The sequence below is a fragment of the Lactuca virosa genome, chromosome 5 (assembly GCF_052849685.1).
Source record: "Lactuca virosa cultivar CGN04683 chromosome 5, Lactuca_virosa_CGN04683_v6, whole genome shotgun sequence".
Lineage (NCBI taxonomy): Eukaryota > Viridiplantae > Streptophyta > Magnoliopsida > Asterales > Asteraceae > Lactuca > Lactuca virosa.
Window position 1 is genome coordinate 141275875 of NC_136430.1, and position 11969 is coordinate 141287843.

The window sequence follows — 11969 nt, forward strand, 5'->3', positions numbered from 1 at the left end:
CTAGAACAATGAAACACATAAGAGTCAGTTCATACATGAGTCAGTTCAAACATACTATAATGAGAAACAAAAAGAACATACTATACACTAGAACAGAGAGAACATATTATACACTAGAACAGACAGAACTTACTATACACTAGAACAGAGAAAACATACTATACAAATACAAGAACACTATAACATTAATGTGAGCCACTACTTCATGGTACGACTGCAACATCCCAAAATTCGAGGCCAAAAATTTCATTTTAATTATGTGATTTATAAAATAGTTTATCAAATCATTGCCACAATCATGTCAATACATAGAACCATAATATCAAGTCTCAACCCAAAACATCTAATGTATCAAATATCAGAGTACAATCCTAGAAAACTCTAAGCGGAAATCATAGGTGTGTGTGTGTGTGACGCACTGCTACACCGCCGACTCCTTCCCCTTAGACGAAGAGGTACCTGAAACCAAAACGGAAACTATAAGCACAAAGCTTAGTCAGTTCCCCCATCATGCAACATACCATACAACCACATAGCATACATACTGCCGGGCAATTCTGGGGCGCCCGTCCTACCCATGTCAAGCCATTCTGGGGTGCTGACCTTACCCATGTCGAGCCATTCTGGGGTGCTGACCTACCCATGTCCAGCCATTCTGGGGTGCTGACCTACCTATGTCAAGCCATTTTGGGGTGCTGACCTACCCTCCGGTCTATCTCAACCAAACACGGGGACTATTTCACCCCCTACTGCTAACACATACTATCATATCACAATCATGCTTTCAGACATATCTGGGGTGTCCGACCTACCCATTGGTCCTAATGACCGAATCGGGGACTAGTCCCCTCCTACTGATACTATCTCTCATAACAAAGCAACTAGCATACTTACATACTAAGTAATCTTGGATACTCACATATCCATCCATAACAGACCAGACAATTATCACAAAGATAATCATCCCAACTAAACTATCACTAGTGGGCCGGCCTTGGTGCCTTAGACCCACTCCTACTGGAAGGTAACTCACTTCGATGTCGTGTAGTGTCTGAAATGTCCTCGGCGTGAAGGTCGGCTCTCCTCGACTCCTCAATCCCTACACGGCAATCCTCAAGTCATCAAACAGAACAAACAACCCTAACCAAGGTCAATACCAAAACCAAGCAAGGTCAACATTGGTCAAAGTCAACATCCAATTGACCTGACTCGCCGAGTTGGTCTACCAACTTGTCGAGTCCATACTCTACTAACCCGATCCAACCCCGACTCCACTCGTCGAGGCTAGCAAGAACTAGACGGGTCCTCCTTCATTCAAAACATCGGGACCATCTTCATCCGACTCGTCGAGTTCCTCCTTGAACTCGACGAGTTCATCTCCCTTATAAGAATGTCTCTGGTCTACGACTCGTCGAGTTGTATGAACATATTGTCGAGTTCATCTTCAAAGATTGGGAGATTGCCTTGGACTCGCCGATTCTGTTCATACACCGGTTGAGTCCCATGATTCTCATGTCCCTTTTCCTGTCTAAACATCCACGAGACTTCCTCCCTAAGAACTGGTCCGTCCACAGAAAGGATTTGGTGGTCAATAGACCGCGACTCGTCGAGTCCCAAGAACAACTCTTTGAGTCCATCCTTGAGCAATACTATACAGTCGATTTCAATGGGTCTTAACACCTCAAAACCATAGATTTGGCCCCCTAGTGTCCATTTCATACGTAAAGTTCCAAACTTGGTACACATGCAAGGGGTCTTTGGCCCAAAAATCCATAAAAGATGGCCTACATGGTGCATGGGGTGTTCATGGCAACAAAATGGGCACCTTTGTGCCATAAAACCCCCCAATAGACCTGGATCTTAAGCATTCACTGACTTCCAACATTAAATCCTGAGTACCACCTCTCTAGGGCTTAGAAAGATGAAGGGAAAGGCCCAAAAATCAAGATCTATAGACAAAGTTTCAGCTTCATACCTCGAATAAGCTGAAAATGAGCTCCAAACTCTGGTTCTTCACGTTTCCCCTTGGCTTCCTAAGCTCCTTTCCTCTTCTAAAGCTTCACAACCCACCAAAAGCACCAAAATGGCCTTAGAACACACAAAAACGGCTAGGGTTTCGATATGATGTCTTCTGGGAGTATAAGGGACGATGGAGGCTGAGATAAGGTGTTTAAATAGGGTGCAAACCCTCAATTTAGGGTTTACCCAAACAACTGCTACTCACCAAGTCGGTATACCGACTCACCGAGTAGGTCATTTAACTCCCGCGTCCATGCCCGATCCTACTCGACGAGTTGGTCCTTCAACTCGTCGAGTCCCTTTGCTAAAATGATAAATCTTCATTTTAAGAATGATTATCAGGAACTGGGTGTTACAAATCTCCCCCACTTATCTTAGACTTCGTCCTCGAAGTCTACTGCGGTGAACAATTTTGGAATGGTATCGCTTATCGGCCTCCGACCCCCAAGTCAACTCGGATACCCTTCGACGTTCCCATTACACCCTTTCCTAAGGTATTATATGGCTATGTAGAATCTTTGTCTTCCCTATCGCGACAACTATTGGTCTCCCACGTAGTTCAGGAACTCTCCACCCTTATTATCATGCAGCGAGACAGCTGCCTTCTAATCCAAGATGCAAAATGTACTACGATTCTAACTAGGTTTCACCACGGAAAATCTAACTGATGTGTCAACTGGACAATTTCAACAACAATCCTGATGATCCAAGGTATCGGGGTCTCTACTCCTCTTTCCTTGAAATGAATCCTTTTGTGCTGACAGGATCCTGCATCCTTCTGCCCCCGCAACTGCTTCCACAAACAACCAGCTATGTCATGGAACTCTCATACCTGGTCCAATCAGCCTTAGCTGGAATACCAGGCATGCTTGCGACGGGTCCAGTCATCCCTAGGATGGAATACCCTCGTATCACACACATATTTGGCCCAATCAACCCTTAGGCTGGAATACCAAACACGTCAGGACAAAACAATCATAGGGTCTAGTCATCCTCACGATGGAATACCCAAGATTGAATACTACTATTCACATACTTGGGCTAAACCCATAACTTGAGATTCAAGGACATATCCTTACATTTCACCTGAAACACCATGAATCATCACCACCCACTTGTACCAGTCGTCTGAGACTCCGAGTTCCCACCCGGTTATCGAGCCAAAGGCTATCATACAGTCGCCCCTCGCGACTTCCGGCCGGAATTCTTATCTGCCAATAGCTACCGTTAGCTATCTTACTGCTATGGTTCTAACAGCCTCCTGATCCAACCGATCGGGTCCATGCGTCGAATCCCGTCGTCACCGCATCCACGGCTAAAAGGGACTGCTACCTAACCAATGGTAGCCGTATCTCACAAGCAACCTTATACGGTCCATCGCTTCCCTGATCCCGTACAGTAGTGGTGCTCCAATAGCCTCGTCACTGGCTCAACCATATCTAATCCATTGGAGAAAATCCAAAATCCGATCCGTGATTTCCGTGTCCTCACTGCTGAACCCCAAACTGATGGGTACTACAGTTCCCCTCGTGATCTGACATCACTCCATACTACCTGTCAACCTGGTGAAAGCTACGGCTACGCTCGCAGACTTACAACACTTCCCAATGCCAAACAAAGGAGCGAACCAACCGTTGGAACGTTCTCTGAACTCCCAACTCGCCAAATTCTCAACCTAGACGGCCACTTGACCGCCTTTCCTCGCTGACGGGAATGCAAAACTGCTCCTAGTTTCAGACCTATTTCTGCTCCTGAATACCTGATCAATTCTCCCCCACTTAGATTCGACTAAGCGTTCATGGTGCGTGGGAATTGAAGGATTCCCAATCCTTCTTGCTTTACGATAACATCACAAAATCTAAGGCCCTGAGGCTCCAGCTGCCTTGAAGCGTAGGCGATAACATGCCTTCTCTGCATCAATACCGCGCCTGATCCCGAGATGGACACATCACAATATACTATGAAATTCTCCATGCCCTCCGGCAGGGCTAAGATAGGCGCCTCGCACAATCTCTGTCTCAACGTCTCAAATACAGCCTGCTGCTCAGGCCCCCAGCAAAAGTCCATGGCTTTCCTTGTCAATCTGGTCAGGGGCACGACTATCTTGGAGAAGTCCTGAATGAATCTCCGATAGTAGACTGCCAATCCCAGGAAGCTCCGAGTCTCAGATGGAGACCTCAGAACCTCCCACCTCATCACGGCCTCAACCTTGGCCGGATCAACCGATATCCCGTCGTGGTTGACAAGGTGCCCAAGAAACTGCACCTCGCGCAACCAGAACTCAAACTTGGAGAACTTAGCATACAAACCCTCCCTCCTCAAAGTACCCAAAACCTCTCGCAAGTGCTCCTCATGTTGCTCTCGCTTCTTGCAATAAACCAAGATGTCATCGATGAAAACTATCACGGACCGATCCAACATCGGTCTGCACATGCGGTTCATGAGGTCCATGAACGCGGCAGGAGAATTGGTGAGCTCGAAAGGCATCACCACGAACTCATAGTGGCCATAGCGCTTCTGAAACACAGTCTTCTGCACATCCTCCTTTCTGACCCTCATTTGATGATACCCTGAATGCAAATCAATATTGGAGAACCAAGATGCTACCTGTCGCTGGTCAAAGAGGTCATCAATCCTGGGGAGTGGGTAACGGTTCTTCACCGTTACCTTATTCAGCTCCCTATAGTCTATAAACCTCCGATGCGACTCGTCCTTCTTTTTCACGAACAGAATCGGGGCTCCCCACGGTGAACTGCTCGGTCTAATGAATCCCTTGTGTAACAGCTCCTACAGCCGTGTAGACAGCTCCTGCATCTCAGGAGGAGCCAACTGATACGGTGCCTTGGCTATCGGAGCCTCTCCAGGGACTAGGTCGATCCTAAACTCTACTTGTCTCTCCGGAGGTATCCCAGGCAACTCCTCGGGGAATACATCCGCAAACTCTCGTACCACGGGCACAATGCCCACCGTCGCCTTACCCGCCTCCCGGGTGTCCATAACATAGGCGACAAATCCTGCGCAACCCTGCTGAAGGTAGCGCCTAGCTCTCGCTGTTGAACATAAGGCTGGTCCTCGCTGTGGCCTCTCACCTTGAATCACCAGCTCTCCCCCACTTGGGGTCCTGATCCTCACCAACTGCTACGCGTAGTCGATCACTGCCCCATTGGGGCTTAGCCAATCCATACCAATAATAACCTTGTTCCCTCGCAAAGGTATGGGAACTGATGGGTTTTTGAGCATTCTAACACTCCTATGGTGTACATGCAACCCTAGAAACCTTGGATCTATGTTTGACTAAGATACATGCAAATAATTATTTTTCCAAGGTTCTTATCCTAACTAGCATGGCATGGGGTACTTGAATCAAATAAAACTAGTAGAATTACATACCTTGTAGTAGTAGTTAATTGCTTGGAGTTTGAGAGCCTAGCACCAATAATGTGGATGCCTCAAATGGAAGTCACAAATCACCACAAACTTGGAAACTTGAGAGAATAGTCACAAACTTCTTGAAATCGGCCCTCTTAGTTTACACACATCAACTAGTGCAATTTCAAGAACCAAAGCCTCCTTTATATAGTGTGGTGGATTAGGGTTACATCCATGTAAACCCTAATACCCATGTCTTTTCATTTCCATGAGATCCATGGGTTAAAGCTCCATGGAGTATCCATGGACTTTCCATGCAAGCCTAGCCCATTCCAAATAAGCATTAGCCCACACTATATAAATATAAGAGCCCATATTTAATTTGTCATACTTTTGATCTCTAAATTAATTCTAAATTAATTATAGATCAACACTAATTAAATAATATGATTTTATATTAATATATTAGAACTTATAATATATTAATAAATCATAACTTATACTATTCTCAAAAGATTATCTGTAAATTGTTCGGGTGAAGTGCAACCCAAATGGACCATGTCGGGTCGGGTCAAGTACATACCAAATATAGTTATGGACTTAGACACTATCTCCAACAGTCTCCCACTTGGATAAGTCTAATAACTATAGTTGCAAGTATGACTTCAGGAACCGATCAGCAATCGTAGCTCTTAAAACTCTGTTGTACTACGAAGCGCCATTTTAGATAAGTAATCATATAATCCTCTGTTCTAGATATCAGCCGGACAAATACATGGAACAGTCTTGCTTATTGTCCAGCATTCGTTTCCCGACATCTGACTTGTTTGACATAGAACTTAACTAAACACATCAATTTAGTTCTGACCGGGCCCGGTACATAGGTCAAAACAAAATCATTGAGGGGCCCTGAGATCGCTTCTAATCCTCGAAGGAACAGATAAACTTCGACTCATATGTTTGCTCTACTACTTGTTGAATTACACACAAAAGCACGGTTTATAACATCGAGTTACCAATGCGTTTTCGTGCAATCAATGCATAACCAACTCATAGGCAACAAATCATATCTCTAGGTTTGAAGACTTATATGATATTACCGTCTCACGATCACTCGAGATAAATTCCATGAAGTGATACAAGTGAGCGTGGGTTGAATCCAATACTCAGAACTTATGAGCACTTATGAGTGTTGTAGCCCCGCTTTGTCTAACATCTTAGACCTCTACAAGCCAACCCATGATAGTCTTGATTCATATCTACTTCCAACATATGACCGACTGTGGAGAGTTTGAATAATATGATATAAACCATAACATAATTATTCTGGAAGTCAAAACATGCAAAAAAGAAATAATAGTAAACGATTGACAAGAGATAGCAACACTTTACTCATAAATAACAGCTTTTATTTATCATCAAATGTCAATTACATTTTACAAATGTCAAGATTATCTAACTACTAAAACTAATATCATCCTTCAGCCCTATGCTCCGAGCATGGTGGAGATGCTTAGCCCGAGTCAGTCCCTTCGTGAGGGGATCTGCTAGGTTCTCATCCGATGATACCCTCTTTGCCACGAGGATTCCTTCTTCTATTCGATGTCTGATGAAGTGATATTTTCTGTCAATGTGTCTGGATCTCCCATGATCTCTTGGTTCCTTGGCTAAGGCAACCGCACTATTGCTGTCACAGAAAATCTCCATTGGCTCCTTTATAGCTGGTACAACTCCAAGGTCTCCGATGAAGTTCTTTAGCCATATATCCTCCTTTGCTGCCTCGCTTGCTGCTATATACTCTGATTCACAAGTGGAATCAACCAATGTCTCCTGCTTGGAACTTTTCCAAGTAATTGCCCCTCCGTTTAGAGTAAAGACCCAGCCCGATTGAGAGCGGAAATTATCCCTGTCAGTCTGAAAGCTAGCATCACTGTACCCTACAACTCTCAAGTCCTCACTGCCACCGAGGGTAAGGACCCAGTCCTTAGTCCTCCGTAGGTACTTCAGGATATTCTTTACCGCAGTCCAGTGTGCCTTGCCAGGGTTCCCCTGATACCTGCTAACCATGCTCAAAGCAAAGGCTACATCAGGTCGAGTACACGTCATAGCATATATGATCGATCCTACAGCTGAAGCATAAGGTATTCGACTCATTTCTGCTATCTCAGCCTCAGTACTAGGGCTTTGTGTCTTACTCAATCTGGCGTTACTCTGGATGGGTAACTCTCCTTTCTCGGAGTTATGCATGTTGAACCTTTTCAACACTTTGTCCACATAGGTGCTTTGACTAAGTCCAATTAGTCTTTTACTCCTGTTTCTCAAAATCCTTATCCCTAGGATATAGGAAGCTTCTCCAAGGTCCTTCATAGCGAAACACTTCCCAAGCCAGGACTTTACTTCCTGCAGGGTTGGGATGTCATTTCCTATGAGTAGTATGTCATCCACATACAGTACCAAAAAGCTGACTATACTCCCACTAGCCTTGATATAGACACAAGATTCATCTTCACTCCTTGAAAAGCCAAATTCTTTTACTTTCTCATCAAAGCAAAGATTCCATCTGCGAGGTGCCTGTTTTAATCCATAAATGGATTTCTTGAGCTTACACACTCTACTGGGGTACTCTGTATTGACAAAACCCTCTGGCTGAACCATGTAAACATCTTCAGCCAACTTTCCATTAAGGAAAGCGGTTTTGACATCCATTCGCCATATTTCATAATCATGAAATGCAGCAATGGCTAACAGAACCCTAATAGACTTAATCTTGGCCACTGGTGAAAAGGTCTCATCATAATCAACTCCCGGAGTTTGAGAATAACCCTTTGCAACCAGTCGTGCTTTATAAGTGTGTACATTACCATCCATGTCGGTCTTCTTCTTGAAGATCCATTTGCACCCAACTATCTTACGATCAGGTACATTGTCAACCAAGTTCCAAACTTGATTGTCATACATGGACTGTATCTCGCTATCCATAGCCTATTTCCATTTAGCAGCCTCAGGGCCTGCCATGGCTTCCGTGTAGCTGTTAGGCTCATCCAGATTTACCAGTGTGTTATCACTGATAAGTGTCTCACCTTCTGCAGTAATATGAAAACCATAATAATGCTCAAGTGCATTCCTAACTCTGGTGGAACGCCTCAGAGGTATAGATTCTTCAGTCGGCTCAAAAGGAGTTTTCTCCTCAGGTTGAGGGCTAGGGTTTGAGGTTCCTTCACCACTTGACTCTTGAACTTCCTCAAGGTCAATTTGCCTCCCACTGTCTCCTTGGCTCATGAATTCTCTCTCTCGAAAGAATCCTCTTCTGCCTACAAAGACCACATTATCACTGGGTCTGTAGAAGATGTAACCAAAGGATTTCTGTGGGTAGCCAATGAAAATACACCTTTCGCTTCGGGGTTCGAGCTTATCGTGAGTCTCGCGTCTCACGAAAGCCTCGCAACCCCAAATCTTGATGTGGTCTAGATTGGGAACTTTTCCAGTCTACACCTCGTGAGGTGTTTTGGCAACCTTCTTTGTAGGGACTAGATTAAGGATATGGGCGGCAGTCTCTAAGGCATACCCCCAAAATGAGATTGGTAGCAAAGCTCGACTCATCATAGAACGAACCATGTCCAACAAGGTCCGATTGCGCCTCTCAGCTACACCATTCAACTGTGGTGTCCTAGGAGGTGTCAATTGTGAGACAATCCCACATTCCTTAAGATAGTCAAGGAACTCAGTACTAAGATACTCACCACCACGATAGGATCGAAGCATCTTAATGTTTATGCCCAACTGATTCTCCACTTCTTGCTTAAACTCTTTGAATTTCTCAATGGTTTCTGACTTATGCTTGATTAGGTAGACATATCCATATCTACTAAAATCATCAGTAAAAGTCACATAGAACCGATTAGCATCTCTTGTGGCGGTTCTGAAAGGTCCACACACATCCGTGTGTATGAGGTCCAACAAACCTTCACCCCTAGCACAAGTGCCAGTAAAAGGTGACTTTGTCATTTTACCAAGCAAACAAGATTCACAACTATCATCTGACTTTAGGTCAAATGACTCCAAGACTCCATCCTTTTGGAGTTGGCCTATGTGTTTCTTGCTTACATGTCCAAGACGACAATGCCATAAGGATGCTTTATCTAAGATAGTGGAAGAGTTAATACACAATACATTATTTCCTAGATTATCTACAACAGATACAGTTTCATACACGCCATCACAAGGTAATGCTTTAAAATAAAGAACATTATTAAAGAAAGCATCAATACTACCATTATTATTATCAAAATAAAAGGTAAAACCTTGTTTATACAATGCATGAAAGGAAATAACATTTCTTGCCATTTCTGGCGAATAATAACATTTATTCAAATCTAATGTAAACCCACTATTTAGCACTAAGGAATAAACTCCTATCTTGGTGACAGGTGAAGCTTTCCTGTTTCCCATGATCAAATTTATCTTTCCCTGCTCCACATTCTCACTTCTTTTTAGTCCCTGCAAATCACAACATATGTGAATACCACAACCTGTATCAACATAATTGAGGCGCTCGTCAATCTGTATGTCCTCCAGTGGTATCACAGCGGTCTCGTCAACCATGCATTTTCGTAACTGAGACATGTGGAACGTATTATGAATTAGACTAAGCTCGTCAGGCAGCTCTAAACGGTAAGCCACCTTTCCCACACGGGCTATGACCTTGTAGGGTCCAACGAATCGGGGTCCGAGCTTTCCCCGCTTTCGAAATCGAATCACACCTTTCCCAATCTTCTCACGCCTGATGTTTTCCTCCAGTATTGCCGTCTTTTGGGCGTCCCGGATTAGATCTAACAAAGACGACACCATCGTGATCCAGAGACACTTAGGTCGAATCGGTTCGGCAGATTGTTTACGACTGAGAGCATCAGCTACCACATTAGCTTTACCGGGGTGGTAGTGAATTTCACAATCATAATCTTTTACCACATCCAACCATCTGATCTGCCTCATGTTCAAATCCCGCTGCTCGAACAAATATTTCACACTCTTATGGTCAGTGTATATGATAAACTTCACTCCATAGAGATAGTGTCTCCAAATCTTAAGAGCGAAAACAACAGCCCCAAGCTCCAAATCATGAGTGGGGTAGTTTCGTTCGTGGGGTTTCAGCTGTCGGGAGGCATAGGCTATCACCCTATCTCGTTGCATTAACACGGCACCAAGACCGTGAAGCGATGCATCACAGTAAACCACCATATCCTCAACCCCATCAGGTAAGGCCAAAATCGGAGCATCACACAATCGTTTCCTTAACTCATCAAACGCCAGCTGCTGCTCCGGGCCCCAAACAAATTTCACTGATTTCTTGGTCAATCGGGTGAGCGGTAAGGCGATTTTAGAGAAATTTCAATGAACCTCCGGTAATAACCGGCTAAACCCAAGAAACTGCGAATTTCAGAAGGTGATTTCGGAATCTTCCATTGTTTAACCACATCAACCTTGGCTTGATCGACCTTAATGCCGTGTTTGTTTACCACATGCCCCAAGAACTGAACTTCTTCCAACCAAAATTCACATTTTGAGAATTTAGCATAAAGCCTTTCTCTTGCCAGAGTTTCCAGAATCTCCCGAAGGTGTTGCTCATGCTCCTCTTTGCTCTTAGAATAGACCAAGATATCATCTATGAACACTATGACCGAACGGTCAAGCATCGGGCTACACACCCGGTTCATGAGATCCATAAATGCTGCGGGTGCATTGGTGAGCCCAAAAGGCATCACCACGAATTCAAAGTGCCCATAACGAGTACGGAATGCTGTTTTCTCAATGTCTTCCTCACGAACCCGCATCTGATGGTAACCGGAACGTAAATCAATCTTGGAAAACCAAGACGCTCCCTGAAGCTGATCGAAAAGATCTTCAATACGTGGCAACGGGTACCTATTCTTTATCATGCGCTTGTTTAGCTCCCTATAATCAATACACATTCGCTGGGATCCATCTTTCTTCTTCACAAAGAGAATAGGAGCACCCCAAGGCGAGCAGCTTGGCCGTATAAACCCTTTATCACTTAGTTCTTGAAGTTGATCTTGGAGCTCTTTCATTTCAGGTGGTGCCAAGCGATAAGGAGATTTCGCTACCGGAGTCGCACCTGGCACCAAATCAATGCGAAACTCCACTTGCCGAATAGGTGGTAAGCATGGGAGTTCCTCTGGAAAGACATCGATGAAGTCGGAAACGATAGGAACATCGTCTAGTGCTATAGCAGAAGAGCAAGAAGCCATAGCCAGGCGGGGAATGTCCCCCTGAATAATAAGTTCTCCACCTCTAGGGTTTCGAACACGAACTTGCTTCTTACGACAGTGGATTTCCGCAGCAAACGCATCAAGCCAATCCATGCCTACGATAACGCAGATCTCTCGCATCGCAATAGGGATAAGATCAATAGGGAATTCAACTCCAGAAAACTCGAGAGTGCAACCCAGATAAACATCGGTGACATAAATAGTGCGGTTGTCGGCAACTTCGACAACCATTGGGTGAGCCAATTTTCCGATACTACGCCCCAAACGATTAATAAACGCGCGAGATACGAAAGA